General features: G+C 39.5%; 1 protein-coding gene across 1 annotated transcript in view; it reads right to left on the bottom strand.

Moving 5' to 3' along the window:
* Positions 1-4,720, bottom strand: part of pot1 (protection of telomeres 1 homolog) — a 54,243-nt gene extending 49,523 nt beyond the window's left edge. Inside the window, exon 1 of the mRNA XM_070831033.1 lies at positions 4,689-4,720. The gene's annotated coding sequence lies outside the window, so the exon portion shown is untranslated. The remainder of the gene's footprint in view (positions 1-4,688) is intronic.
* Between the last annotated feature and the right edge of the window lie 11,286 nt (positions 4,721-16,006).

Genomic DNA, 16,006 nt, shown 5'->3' with positions numbered 1-16,006 from the left:
CACCAGATTTCTTAAAGCTAGCAAACCATCAACAAATTGTACAGACATTGTTCAAATGTGGATAAATTCAAACCTATAGAAAATCGTGGTTCTTGCAATTTAACAGATGCACTTTCAGACAGCCAATTCAATTTAAAAAATGGTTTATCCTTCAGGCCTAAGTTCAGCCCATCCATGTTACTTATAGAGTTTCATAACAGAGCCATCAACATGTAGACTAGTCACATTTCAGACAGTTGGTTTGACTGAGTTTTCTGCAGGACTGGCAACAGGTATCTTCACCTCCTCCAGGACCAATTCGTTCTGCTCTTTCGGCTTCTTCAGCAGGAAACCAGCCAGAGTCTGGATTCTCTTTTTCACTCCAGCCAACAATGTTTCACGTGAAAAGAGTGAATGATGTGGCAGGTTTCTCTGTAATGGAGCAGCCACTGAGGCGAAGAGGAGGAATACTGGGATGATATACCAGATGAAAGTCCAATGTCATCACCCACTCATACGGCTGTCCAGCAGGAGGTCGCTGGGGTCACGCATTGTGTGATCTATCCTACAGCGAGCGGCTGCCACTTCAAAAGCAGGAGGGAGCACTCAACTCTCACAGGCAGGTGGACACAGGATGAGTAAGCTCTTCAGAGCTCATAAATATCAAATATTCAAAAAGTAAAAATTAATCTACGGCTACACACAGGAAGAGACGAGAATCAGCAAACTGAAGAGTACATCCACTGTAAGCCAGTTAATTCTTGTAAACACATCTTCTCTCTTTCAGCAATCCGTCCAGACTACAATAAGCATTTTTCTCCCACCAAAACGTAGCTTTACCAAAAACATCTACATAGTGTTTAAATCTAAAAATGCCCATTTGGTGTTTGAGTGTGCAACGGGTGAACAAAGCTTTTGCCAAACAATGACGTGAGCTGCACTGTGAGGCAGTAAAGTTAAGAGCACAACCTTTAATCACTTAACTATCTGTGATCGCTCATTTGAAAAATCGATGCAGCCCATTATACAGTTCCGCTGCTGTCATTAACCTGTTTTATATTTACTTAGTCATCTGAATTACAACCATAAAATAATGATCCGGCCTACCGGACTGTCCCACTCCTGACCAGCTGTTAGCTGTGTTGTGCCAACTGTTTTTATGTTGCTCAGGTGTTTCACTGTGGACGGAGGTCACTACAAAAAAGACCTGGAAATGCTAAAGTGAACATGAATCGTTTTCACATAAAAAATTTAGATGGCTTAATTGCTTCAATTCACCGACTCCAACAATTGATTTTTTGAGACTCCCGGCGCTCACGGCAGCATATATATATATTAGTGCTGAGAGCCATGTCTATCAAATGAAAGGCGAGCTACAGTATATGACGCCTTTCTCTGGCACCAGTTACGTGCCAAGAAATGTAGCGATGCGCCAGGCAGGGGCAAAGAAGAAGAAAACTGCTAGCAAATGTCAGCATGGTTTACATGCAACAAAATGTGTTAAACATATGTGATTGGTGTCAAGGACGTTCAGAGTGTGTTTCATCAACACTGGCTATAAACAGAACTGTGTTTGTTTACACCAGTGATTCTCAAAGTGCGGCCTGCGGGCCAGCGGTGGCCCTCTGAAACACTTTGTGCAGCTCCTGATGGTGACATGACATGCATGCATTAGATTTTAAACATCCTTGGTCCATTTCAACGCTTTCACTTTCAACAGGCTGCATTAAAACACACTACTCAGATACTGCGTCAAGATGCGTCCCTCTAACAAGCATCTGTTAGGTTAGGGATGACAACTTGTAGAAAGTTAGTTGCTGCATGGCAACATGGCGAAGGAATTTATGTTTTGTCATCAATGCTGGTGTTATTAGCTTAAGTTAGAGATGGAGATGGTGCCAGATAACAAACTTGTGACTAGAGGGAATAACAATATTAATGTGTGTTATTGTGATATATAGTAAGCTTGTAACCCAAACTGTACAAGTCTCTAAAAATCTCTCCATCTCTCTCTCTCTGCTGCAGGGGAAGGTTTCTGGCAACTTAATGTTTATGATTATTTTGTTTTATGTGTTAATTTTTCTTGTGCAGCCCTCGATCATACGCTAGATCCCTACATTGGTTCTCAAAACTTTGAGAACTTGTGGTTTACAGGCAGAAAACTCCAATGGGAAACTATAAAAAGGGAACGGTTTGTATACAGAGGGAAAGGTAGCTCTCTAGTGCTTTAGCAGTGTGAGTTCATGAAGTTGTTGCACTTGTGAAAGACAGTATTGATAAAATCAAAGCAACAGAGGCCAAGGGGACTTTTAGTCCAGAGTACAGAATCCGGCATTTCCCATAATACAACAGGCCCTGTGCCTAGTGATGCTGCATTCAGGTCAAATGGGATGCATGATAGAGATTTTAAAAATTCCCATGGTGACGACTCTAAAGTGTTCACATCATCAATACAGCGGTATGATTACAGAGTTGGTCTTTTGGGTTAAAACACTGCATCTTGAAAACATAAACCAAACACAATCCTTTAAATTTGGGTTTAATTACATCTAACAAAAGTCTTAACTAATCCATCTATTTGTTGTATTTTAAGGAACTTGTATGAGTGGGTGCCAAGTAGCACATATCAGAGTAATGTGAATTCTATTTACAAGTTATAATAAGGATAACTCCAGTGTGGCATGATCAAGGCATTAACACCCACATACAAACCCCATAGACAGTATGAACCAACAACAGCTCAACAGGAAATCATTTGGCATTTTGTCCAGCGGTCACTTTTATTAAATATCTCCAGCCTCTTTCCTTTTAGAAAGTTAAATATATTGTGATGCACTTTTCAATCATAGGCTCAAAACTAAAAATTGTAAAAAAAATAAATAAAAGCAAAATCCATTTTCCAAGTTGTTAGGCCCCACACTGTCATCCCTTCATCTGATTAACCAAGCAGCACCTCAATAAAATGTCAGCAGTAAAAAGCAGCTCTGCAGCAGTTTCAAACACAATCACAGCCTATTTTAACAAAGCAAGTGGACAAAATAGGAAAAAAAAAAAAAAAGCTTTAAAGTGGCCCATTATGGCTGAAACTACCATAACTGCATCAAATAGCGATGTCTCCCTCTACTCCTGCTGCTAAAAGCTCACCAACTGTTTGCTTTTTTTTTATTTTAAGAACATCACTAGAAACCAGAAAGAGACAGGTCAGCCATAAGAGGTCACGGCACTCTTACAGATACATCATATTCTTGCAATCATCAAGAAGAAGAAGAAGAAGAAGTCGTGCGAGGTAAAGATTCAATAACACCTGATCTGGCAGAGACCTCTTACTGATGTATGATAATCCTGACTGACATATGCCACTGTTCACCTGTAGGTACCATATAAAAGTGGTAACTTATATGCCATAACATGATAATGGTCATTGTTGATCGCTGCCACTCATGTGATGAAAACCATATGTTAGTGATATGGTACATAATAGACATCCATCATATATCATTGGGAAGTGGTATGTGCCAATTTAACACTACAGATTTGTTATGTTTTGTGTCATTTGGTGGAGAGGTGCATCTGCCAGTTTAACACTTGACAACTACTAATAAGATACATGTGCGAGTAGAACAGCTGTGGCACTAATCGGCAGGACCATATCAGTCACAATGAGCATATGCTACTGAAACGACAGCGCCATCAGGCACTAGAGGGGCCAGTATGTGCGCATCATGTATTATCAGTTCACAGAGGAAACCATCAGTTTCTCTAAAAGACAATTAACCAGTGGAGCTGAGCCACTGCAGAAGATACAGTGCACCGAGTAAACAGCATCAGCGCTGCAGGTCCAGCTGTTTATAATGTGGTCCATCGTAAATAAACAACTAAAGCTAATAGAAACAGTGACAACACACATGTTTTGCTCCGTTACTCCAGATATCTGAAGTTCAGCTACAGCAAGTAAACTGTTAGCTTGCTAGCAAACTTTAGCAAACACAACCACGGAGGGCAGCTTAGCTTTCTGTTAGCACCAACATAATAGCCTTGCAGCTGCAGTCATTACAAGTATATGTAGAAAACTTCCAAATGATTTTATATGTGTTACTGTGTTGAGGTGAGCAAGTGAACAAAGAAAACGCAGAGCGATTACTGCTGTTCTGTCATATAAGCAAACGTCACGCAAACTCCATTCGCAAATCCCTCAATTTAAAGTTGCTTTGATTCTCTGCAGCCATACATATTGAATAGAAGATAGTGTACGTGATTTCTTGAATACATAAACTATATTGATAAATTCGGCATACATACAATACATAATGCAGAACGTCATTTAAATAATATTTCAACATTTCCCTCGGACGGAAAGGGGTGGAAATTTGCCTGATTTATGGCCAAGGAAAACGTCACTGTGTGTTTAATTACGTATTCCGTGCAAGCCGAATTTTAAAGTGGAATGTGCAGATTTGTAAAATGTCTAAACCTCCACTTTTTGTGGTGGACAGTTCAGCCAATAAGTTATGCAATCCAAAATATGTGGATTTTTAGATTGGGTCTGGCCACGCACTCTCGGAAACACAACGGAACAAGATTAACAAGATAAACAAGATTCTATAAACTAACGAACAGCATTTCAACGAAAGGACCATCGTGGTAAAATGCCCCTCTTTAGCAGCCAAAATGTGGACGTACATGCTGGAAACAAGAGAGAAGAAACTTACGGCAGCAGTTTACTCCGTTTTCCCTCGCTTGGTTTCGAATTGACAGCCTGTTGTAATGCGCATGCGTGAAAGGAACCCCAAGCTAAGCGCCATGAGCACTACTATTTATACTAACAGGAAAACAGGGGGACAGATAATAGAAGAATAAAAACAATATTTATATAAAAATTATGAAAATGTAGTGAAAGCAGCTGACACATCAAATCCACACTTGAACAAAAATTTATTTAATTAATTAATTTATTCCAATTGCTGTCAGTGCTTACACTTCAGCTAGGAATATTGCTTTAAAGAGTATGTTTTGCCTAAATTGTTATTTGTTATATGGTGGAGGTGGAGAATCACAAAGACTAAAACTATCTACAACCTGCTTTGTTTCTTTAATTTCACTTCTAGTTTTAACAAATTGTGATTATAACTCCAAACATTTTAAAATAATGAGAGCAACAGAACAAGCAGACATATGAAACACACATAGACCTATAAAGTGAGAACAATCCCAGCCAATTTGGTTGCAGCTGGTAATTATTAGCTATCATTATTATTGGCTATTATTACCCCATAAGCAGTGTAACAGCTCACACAGCCAGTAGTAGTCAGATGTCAAAAAACATGCTAAGTCAGGAGGTCACCAAAATCTTTAGCAATCATCCTCTGGGGAACATGAATACTAAGTGTGTATTTCATCATAAATCTGTCAAGTAATTATTGACAAATCTGACTGGGGATGAATCTGAATCAATCAGCATCTTTATGTGCAGGGCAGAAACAACAACTTCCCTCTCATCAAACAGCAACTCTGCTCTGAGCTATCACCAGTGTCATATTCATGTTACATTATAGATGGAAACCTCAGAAGCTTTTACAACCAGATTACTGACTGTTTAATTAAATTGAAAAATGCTAAACACTCACAGAGCCCGTGATAGAGAGCATAATTCTGCTGCTGTATTAGCAGGAGGCTCATTACTCAGCACTAATGAGTTTCTCCTACAGAGACACATCACAGTAGCAGGCCTGAGATTCTGTTCCTGCTTTATGTTTCTAATCAACCGTTCTCCTCTGTGAAGAATATCACCAATAAACTACATACATGAAGCTGTCTTCCAGATGGAAAACAACTACTTCCATATTGTCCTGCTATCCGTTATCCCCTGTTGCTGCCTGAGGGAGAAGGGGTGGGGGGGGGTTCTGCGAGATACTGTTAACACTGACCTCACGATCATGAATCTGCTGCTGCCCTGCAGTTAGACTATAATGGGAATCTGACCCCAAATGCCTGCGCTGCCTCTCCACCATGGAGGTGTGCTGTTGGTTTTAATTCAGTTTTCAGGGTTCTATGCACATTACTGAACTTTTGGACGTGTTTGTCTTTCACATTAACTGGAAGCTTTACATTATAGAAAGGTCTCAGTCTGCTTCTGAAAGAAAAACTAGCTGTGGTCCAACCACGTCTAACGTCAAAGTGTTTCTAAATGCCCACGCTGAAGACGAGATGAAGTCTGCTATCAGAGCCTCCTCCTGGTTGCATCCTACTGCTGAATCTATTCTGTCTATTCTCTAACATAACATAACATAACATAACATATAATTTTGTTTAATCTGATCTCGTATAATCGAATCCATTTAAACTTTTCTCTAGTTTTATATAATCTAATTTAATCTAGTCCAGTCTGGTGAATTTTAGTGAAGTTTAGTCTCAGGAAACTGAAAGAAATTACAACAAAACGGCAAAAAGAATCCTATGAAAATAACCAGGAGGTCAAATGCAGACTGACTGGGTGCTGATGTCATACGGCAGCAACATAGATGACACAAAAATATGTCCATGAATCCTGATGCTAACCTTCCAGCAGCCTCAGGCCCCAGGAAGAGGGGGAGGAGGAGGAAGAAGAGGAGGGGGAGGAACGAGTTAAGGTGATTTACTCGTCCCGTCCACCCCACAGACGAGTAGCATCATTCCTGTGAATGTCGGGCCAGGCCCTGAGGAGTGGTGGTGTTGTATGGTGTTGTTGCAGAGAAAGAGCCGAGGGCGGTGCGACCTGTGATCCAGACTGAGACACAATCTGAGCTCTCTGCTCTGTGTTCACAGTTGTTCATTAAACTGACAGCAGCTCAGCAGAAAAAACTCCAGGTTCATGTCAGCAAATTTCCATTCTGAAACTGGATTTATTTATGTGCCCATTTATTCTTTTTCATGTATCTGTAGAAAACATGTGGAGGTACAGACTCCCAAAAGCCATGACATTATATTATTTATCATCATCATAATCATTTATGATCGCATCATTTATGATCATATGGTCCTGATGATCAAAATGTGATGTGATTTATTTATAAAAATCATGAATTTCAACTCGGATGAGGTACTAGTCATGGTTTGGGATCTGGGCCACAGGATTAACTTTTGTTTGTTCTTTTTCTACATATCTATGACTTTGGCATTACATGTAGTGAACCTGATTGTTTAGACCCACAAGGCCTTGTGGGTGTCTGCTGGTGTGTGTTTTGAATGACTTGTATGACACTTAAGATTAGTGCAGACAGGTAGCTCTGTTTACTTAATTAAACTCCAAGTGGTTAGTCAAAAGTAAGAGTTTTACAATGAGCCAAGAAGCACGTTTTGTTTTGTTTGGTTTATGATTTGGCACCACTCACAGCTTTGTTCCATGTTTCTCTTCATTCCTTTTCTCTGTTGTTTATCCTGTGGTTTACTGTCAAGAGGTACACTCATAACCTTTACTTTCTCAGGGTTATCTCAGAACTGAGGCAAATGAAATTGGACAATTAAGATTAGACAAAAATAAAATGGTATAAAATCTATGACATTAAAGATAGATTACAATAATTAAAGACATATTGGCAATAAAATGGTGTGCTAGGATCATTGAAAGGAACTTTTAAAAAGATACATTTTGAGAAGCCATTTAAAAGATGTCAATGATTCTACGAACGTCTGATCTTTAGACTGGGAGTCCCGGGGCTGAGGGGCCTTGATTACAAAAGCCCGGTCACCTTTAGTCTTGAGCCCAGACTCAGGAAAAGCCAGCATAGTCTTGCCAGAGGGTCTGAGGGTGCGCTATGGCTCATAGGGGAGCAAAATTACCATCTTCACTGGTTTTTAATGTGACATAAATTTGTGTGTAATCTGTAGAACAATTGTAGTGAATGCTGTTTTTAATCATGATATGTTCCAGTGGTATAAAATAACAAGGGCCCGAGGATGGAACCTTGGGGAACACCACCTATGTAGACAGACTACAGTAATGCTATAGCTAGCATATTACAGATATATACAGTGTATAGCATTTAGGCTCTATTAGACTGTACTTGTCATGGCAGCATGTTCACAGTGACAAAGTCAGCGTGCTAATATTTAGCAAGTCAAATACTAAAGTATTGGACAAATTGAAATGTTCTCGTTATGGCGCTAGATAAAAAGTCAGGGCATCATAGTTCATCAAATAAGGAGCATGAATATATCTACAAAATTTTGTGGCAATTTTTTTATTTTTTCCTATATACCAAATTGCACAACCCTGTCTTCTTGAAATGACATTAAATTACTACTAAAATGTTACCCAAATACATTTTGAAGGATGCTGAATTGGTGCCTGGATTGTGCTCATTGGCAAATTCTTTTGTACTCTACAAAGTGCTTAATTTCACATGCACATGCACAACAACATTCCCTTGATTCAATTTTAAATTAAATGTAATGTTTGCAGTAGTCATACTGTATAATACAGTAAAATTAAATTAGTTTTAGGCAGTACTGTTCCAGGCAGGACAGCAGGGACCGCCATTGCAGGGGAACCATGTTCGGCACACACCCTGACCTCAGCCCCAGATGGTCTGGGCTTAGTCCCAGACCTTGTCAACCAGAAAGTCTTTGGCTCCTAAACAAGGTTATAAGCTACAGTAAAGAAATTGTCTCTCTTATTCTCTCACTGCATTGTACAAATGTCTTCTTTCTGCTCTATGGAATCCAGAAGCCAGAGATGGAAGCCAAGAAAACTTAAACTTACAAAAATAAGATAACAAACACAACATTTCTATTTTAAGAAGAGAATTTGGATTATTAAAAGCAAAGGTAAAACATTATCACCTAAGTATGGCCAGAGTGACATTTGCTGTACAAATCTTCCCCCATTTCAACCCTGAAAAAAATATTACTTCAGACACTCTGATCAAAAAGTTTTCTTAGAGTTAAGTTCTCAGTCACGACTGACATCCATCAGTGAAATGAGTCTGGAAAAAGCTGAAGTGAAGGTAATTGACTGCAGAATTAATACATGAGTTAACAGTGAAATTGCAAATAACATTTTTATGGAGTTAATTGCTGCAGGCTGATAGCGTACAGAGAGACATCAGCGGTGAATCATTTCCTTGATCAATGATAATGTGAAGGAGTATGTTGGGAGTGTAATAACAGCACAACAATGAGGAATGAAGGACTACATCATCACTGACACAAAAGCATCAGACAAGATCTCAAATCTAATCTGACAGAAACACCAAGACGGGAATATCCATTCTGAGGTTTTTGATGAAATGAGCATTCACTGGACGTCTGGAGCACTGAAACCACAACCACATCAATAATCTGCCAAAAGATTTAAACAAATCATTCATGTGATGTACAGAAAATGAATTCAATTTCTCAAATATTTACACTTTGCTGCCCTGACAAATATGTTAATTCAGGCCTCTGAGACACAATATTGGCTGTTTGCTGACAGCTTTCTGCTGTACAGATTACAATTGCTCTTCACAGTACATCAAGTGAGAATCAAATGTTTGGTAAGCCATATAATATTATGCTAACAGCTCCCAGGTAATAAGTCAGCCCACTCACCAATTAAGAATTCCTCTAGAGAAGAAAAGGGCAGAAAAAAATCATTCTTGTATTGACATGTAATTTAGTAAATAGCTATTTACCACTCCAATGAATAAATTAATTGCTTGTTACATCACAACATCTAATTTTCTGTCACGTCTGGTAGAGCAGCATTATTCAGCATACACCAAACTGCTACCTGTTGTTTAAATTAACTTCAAAGCTCTGAGAATATGTGCAGATGTTGACTTGTAAAAAACTCTTTTAAATGTCGTCCTTTTACGATGAAGAGGAATAATGTGTTGAAGCTGTCTGCACACTCTGCAGTAATCCCATATTGATGAAGTACATTGTCATAATGCTCTGTTGTCTCTACAAACTGCATCAGTCTTTTCCTTTCTGTCAAAAACTGCAGGTGAGCTGCTTCGGTCATGCTGCTGCTGCAATAATTAATCCTAAACTGGGATTCAATGAGTGAAGGCCTCAGTGAACACAGTGAGGATTAACAGGCTCCAGGTGTTGCTGTGAAAACTCTGAAGACTGTCCAAATAAACTATAAGTAAAAATCTAGTCAATTTTAAGCAGAGCAGAAACTACAGTACTTCCAAAGTACTGTATTGACCCAAACAGGATGAATGCAGACCAACCCGAGATGGAGGAAGAGAAGACAAAATTATATTTCTCTCACTTTCTGTATGGAGGTTTGTTGGCTCCAGTTAATTTTCATTACTTGTAATTTTCGAGAGGCCAGGCCTCCTCCCAGCAGCTGTAGGTAAGTAACCATCCAATCAGTCGCTGCTTAAAGACAGACTCTAATGCTCAGCAGACCTTCCTGGGGTAATAAAGGTTTACAGCAGAACGGTGACCATTAGCACTCTCAGCTGGTCCCCTGTGGCACCCTTTGGTGTTGACACCTCGTCCTTAGAGAGTCATTATTCTGAACGGCGGGCCGGCAGAAGACCTCAGGATGAAACAAGCATGGTCCTTACGAGCTCCTGCTGGATCAGTGGTGCAGATATAACGAGGCCGAGGAGATGGATCATTATGAAACTGGTTCAGGAGTGTGTGAAGTGTGAGTGGGTGTGTGACGGCGTGTTGACAGTAGTGGAGAGTCGTGTCAAGGCCTCCGGACAGACAGAGATGGTTAGTTACATGTCCTAAAGCCTCCAGAGTGTCCGGCGAGTTGAAGAGTTCAGCTTATAATCACACCACAGTGAGTCTTTACATTTGTTTATATTAGGCTGCGAAACAGGGATCACGATGCTGAATGTCTACAATTGTTTCATTTTCTCATCCAACCTAATTACAAATCACTTTGGTGTCACTGTCAATGTAGTTTGTTCACTTTTTTTCTAAACACAGCGAACACTGCTCAAACTACTCAGTAGTACGTTCACTCTGGTGTTGGTTCAGGCTGCAACATACAGTTCAGCAACAGTAGAACCGTATTAGCACCGATTATACAGTTAAAAAAACTACATTGCATCTATCGTTGCACTTCTATAACATTCTCAGATTCTGTAAAAAAAATTGATGTAACCAAACCAAAGATATTGTCTTTTTGTCTCCACCACGTGTAAGCCTAGAGGGGTAATGCCTTGGTTGTGTGTGTGTGTGTGTGTGAGAGAGAGTCTGTTTGCAGCTAATCTCTCAAATCACTTTGTGTACATTTATGCCTTTATGTATGTATAACTACATACTACATAATACTAGTCTGTTGCAGGCCATGGCTCAAAAACTGAAATAAATTATTTATTTATTCCACACCTGATATGAATAAATCCCTGTTTCTGTTATCATGTAAGCCTTTTTTTAAAGTTACAGTTAAATAAGGTACATTCATATCTTTAGGTTAGGTTATGGTGAGTAGACATCTGCGTGAGTACTGACTGCACTTTTCTTTTTTATGCATTCTTCTTTCTCGTCAAACCTGGCACTTTCATTTCCAACAGTTTTGTTGGACATTTTGGTGTGCTATGCTGGTAGCAGCTAAAGTTACCTAGTGCCACTAGTCAATGTGTATAGTGCCTTTCCTGTCTTTTTCAACCTCTCAAAGTGCTTTGCACTACATTCACATTCACCCTTTAATGCATTGTTCATACAGAAGGAGCATAATTGGACTGGAGGAGAAAGTTCATTCACACACATTCGCACTCCAAAGCTCTGGGAGCTGTTTGAGGTGCACTTTGACGTGTGGACTTGCAGAGAAGGATATTAAACCACCTGTAGGTAGTTCTCCCTAAGATGAATAAACAGATGTAACAGTGTAAAATTGGTAGAATCCACCTTTAATGGCTCAGCATTTTTTTGTTTGATAGTTTCTGTAGGTTTTGTTGTCCTTTAATAAGTTTTTAAAAAGGAGGTAACCTACCCTGTAGTTCCTACTTGGGGCCAAGCTCCAAAAACACTAGATCTTACTGCCTCCTTGCCTCTGGCAATAGCAAGAATCCTGATACATAGGTTATGTATTATTATTCATTATTCCACAAATAAGTCACCTTCTCCTGTTCAGTGGATGACGTTTTAATGTGAAAAAGTTGCATTTTGCAGCTTAAATGAGTTTACTGAAAATCTCTTACGGGAGCTGCAGCATCTGAGTTTAGTTTTGCTGTGTGCGCCTCATAATGACACTCTGTGGAAACAGGCTGGGGTTTGTTTAGGCAGCTCCATCATCTGCACCATTACAGAAGCTGCAATATTTGTTGAGTTGTTTAATTAAAATTGTGTGTGTGTGACAGGGACGCTCCTCTCAGGCTGAAAAGACTCTGAGGACGTTATTTGTCCGAACACTCTTATTGGGTTTCATGTGAAAGATGAAAGCCATTCACCTGATACAGGATCTCAATTATCATACTTCAACAGTGAAGCTGTGCTAAGAGAGAAAAATGGCTCATTATTGGAATTGTTCTAGTGTAAATATTTGATTAAAGACACTCTGCATTCTGCTCTGCTGCCCAATAACTTAGTTATAAAGTGGTTTAACTTAATGAATCCTGGAAGACAGCTTTGCACCACTTAGATTCAAATAATTTCAGAGACTCATTTGTCAATCATAACTTTAAATAACTGTAAGGAAAAGACTTAGGGAGAGATTTCTCTAATTTAAAACTTCATCATTCTGAAATATTTTGCAATTAGAGCAGTGCTGCTGCACAGAAATCTGTTGTGTGTTTAATGACTACAAATGTGCTGAATCCAGAGGGAGACCGACTTGCCTCTTCCTCTTAGATCACAGATTCAGTTTAAAACAGAGAGTGTGAAGATGTTTACACACTTACAGACACTTTACAAACTCGTGACGTTCCTGTTAAAGTAACGAGGTGTAACAAAACTGTCCACGTCACACAGGTTCGTGTCAATTAAAAGCATCAGTATGCACCTGATGCACCAGGCAGAAGGACTAATCAAGGTACAGTAATATGGATATGTCCACTGGGAAGTGTGTGTGGGAATACATACAAATTGATAAAGCACTGAAGGTGTTCAAACATGTCTCATACACCAACAGTGGGCTGAAGTTTTGTGACCGGTAGGTAAGTCAACCAGCCCACCTGTATTATTTGTTATAGAAGAGACCTTTCTTGGTTCAGTTTCTGTATTTTTTTATTTCCCACTGTGTATATCATTAAGAAGATTACCTACTAGAGTCGGCAGTGCATTTGAGCTGCTGATGTCTCCGGTCTGACATGGATTTCCGGGAAGGCTGTTATGAGAATAAAAGAGAGACCTAAAAGAACCACATGCAAAACTGGATTACCAATTAGACAAATGGGAAAATGCCCATGTGGATGTTGTCGATTTGCTTAAGTGATAGGGAGCTCCAAAAGGAGCCCAGAAGGGCCCCGGGGTCACTCCATAATTCTACAGATGGCTTTTTTCTTTGGGTCCTTCTTTGAGTCTTTCATGTCCTCCAAATTAGTCAACAAAATACATAGCTTGTAACTGCTCTCCAGTACAACATGCAAGAGTTTTCTGATCTAAGGCCCTCATTAGCTAGATAATATCGGAAAAATAAATCCAACTTAGTAAGTGTGAGGGAAACATTGGGGTCTGGGTTGAAATGATTACTTCACTGAGGTTAGGGGACCTTCATTGCCGTGCTAAGAAAAAAAACATGTTGACTGTCAGTAGGAAACAAAAATAGCAGCAATGTTTGGTGTTGAAGTCTAATATTTTGTTGAACCAGACCTCCACCCTGACCTCCTCCCTATGTGGACTTTGTCGCTCCATAATTATGCCAACTGGATTCCTCCTTTGACCCTGCCGCTAGAGGTCTTTGTCAATTAAATGTAAACAAAATGTTGTTTTTGGGCACTGGTTGAAATGACTGGTGTTTGTGTCCTTGGTAGAGAGATCTCTTGTGGCTCTATAACATCAAAATAAAAGTTATAATTCCAACAAACTTTGTCACCCGAGCATAACTGTGTTGTTTTTGGCATTTCCTGAAGTGACTGATTCTGTTTTGTTGAAGAAAGTGTCACTTTGAATGGAGGTCAGCAGCAAAAATGTTGCCCAAGTCACAGTGTAGGAAAAGCTTTGTTCTAGTTGGTGAAAAAATATTTTTCTGGAGATTGAAGCCCTTACAAGGACCCCCGAATGCCCTGAGACCTCAGGCTGATATTCACAAACACAAGCAGAACCTGACGTAGCTCGTGCCTACTCTTGCCATGTGCAGAATCTAATCACCAAATAATTTAGTTTAGAACAACCTTGAAATGTCAACCTCATTGATTTTCACGTTTTCACCTCAGTTGAAGGTTTCCAGGCTCCTCTGTGGGTTCAGAAAACTCTGTCAAGTTTCTGTTGGCTGTTTTACCTCCTCGCAGCGTTAAATCACACTCCAGTTTTTTACGTGCTGTTGTAAAAGGGAGAGTTTCCTGAGCTTGTAGATAGTCTGATCTCAGCTGTACCGCAGATACACCTCCTCTATAACTAACAGGTAATGTTCGGGACACATTTTATCAGCATCATACAGATGTTCGTGTTTGATTTGATGACTTTTATGTATGCTTGATTACCCTTTTACTCTGCTCCTCAGTAAACTCATATTCTTTCCTATGCAGTGACCCGGTCTTGTCTGCATTAATATTTCACCTCACCTAAAAACTTTAAATGGGAGTGAGGCGTGTCGGTCTTTAATTCCAACACCTTAAATAATTGATGGTGTTGGATTCTGATGCACTGCAGAGCTTCAGTAGTGTCTCCACTGGAGGAAATTTACATCCGTTTACCCACTGATCTACATTTCCCGTCAGGCCTAGAGAGCGTCTGCCAAATTCTTCACTAAAAAGAGAAAGGGAGGGAGAGAGAGAGAAAGAGAGAGAGACAGAGACATGAACAATATCACGTTAATTCATTGTTACTATTACAGCTCTGTCTGACTGTTGAATTGTTTTCTTTTTTCAGTTTATGTTCTTGTGTTCACAATGCAGACAGATTTCAGTAATATGCAGATCAACTATGAAACACTGCTGTTCAGAGATGAGAAAACAAAGGTATCATATTTGTTTGTGCCATATAGCTCCATTACTAAAAACACATCAGTGTCAGACTGGGTGATATGTTCTTTCATTACCATGAAGACACCATATACACAGTCATAGTGTTGAAAATACTCACAAGAGCACCAAATGTGGATTAATCCCATAATTAACCCATAATGAATTTCAAATCTATTAATCTGAAAATATTTCCAAAGAAATGCACTATTAGCTGCAGTTTGAATGATGTTTGATAAAAACTACAGCTACCAACTATTGTAGTTTTTAAACTCAAACAAAATATTTGTGAATTGCTTTTTACTGTTTTCATCTTCTGCAGGAATCACTGGGCTTGGGGCTGAGAGGCACAGCAAGGGTAGGAAATATGTACAAACGCTGAAGGCATCCAGCAACTAGTCAGCACCCAGAACAAACCCTTTAAACAGGCTGTTAAAAGTTGATTGAAACAGTCTAAAGACTCAGCTGATGTAATGGAAAGGGGGAGATACAAAAACTGGACACCAGGACAGCAAAGGAGCAGTCGCCTTTGGTTTTCAGTTTGGCACAATGTATGGCCAACAGGTTTTGGATGGATGGCCTGAGTGTCTGCTCAGTAGGGTAAGGACTTAGTAGCTCAGAAATCTATATAGTCCCTGAAAGGTGATTAAAAGAATCCTTAAATCAATCCTAAGCTTTACTGGCTTAGATAGGAGTGCTGTGAGATCTACTGCATTTTGTACAAGCTGACAACATACCTGGGCAGCTTGACTGCGGCAAGCGAAAAGGGTATTGCTTAAAACTAGACAGGAAAAAATTAGGTGTGAATGATGTGTCAAAAGCTGATATATAAGTCTGATATTTGCGATGTTGAAAAAAACAGGATTGAACCAATTTGTTGACATGAATTTTGAGGGTCTGAGATACCAACACGAGTATTTAAGTGATTTATGAGGACGCTTTCAATGAGAAACCTGGATATAGTTTGTGACTCTTAACAA

This window comes from Pempheris klunzingeri, chromosome 5 (assembly GCF_042242105.1).
Source record: "Pempheris klunzingeri isolate RE-2024b chromosome 5, fPemKlu1.hap1, whole genome shotgun sequence".
Classification (NCBI taxonomy): domain Eukaryota; kingdom Metazoa; phylum Chordata; class Actinopteri; order Acropomatiformes; family Pempheridae; genus Pempheris; species Pempheris klunzingeri.
The sequence above is the reverse complement of the archived record's forward strand: the minus strand, read 5'-3'. Positions and strand labels throughout refer to the sequence as shown.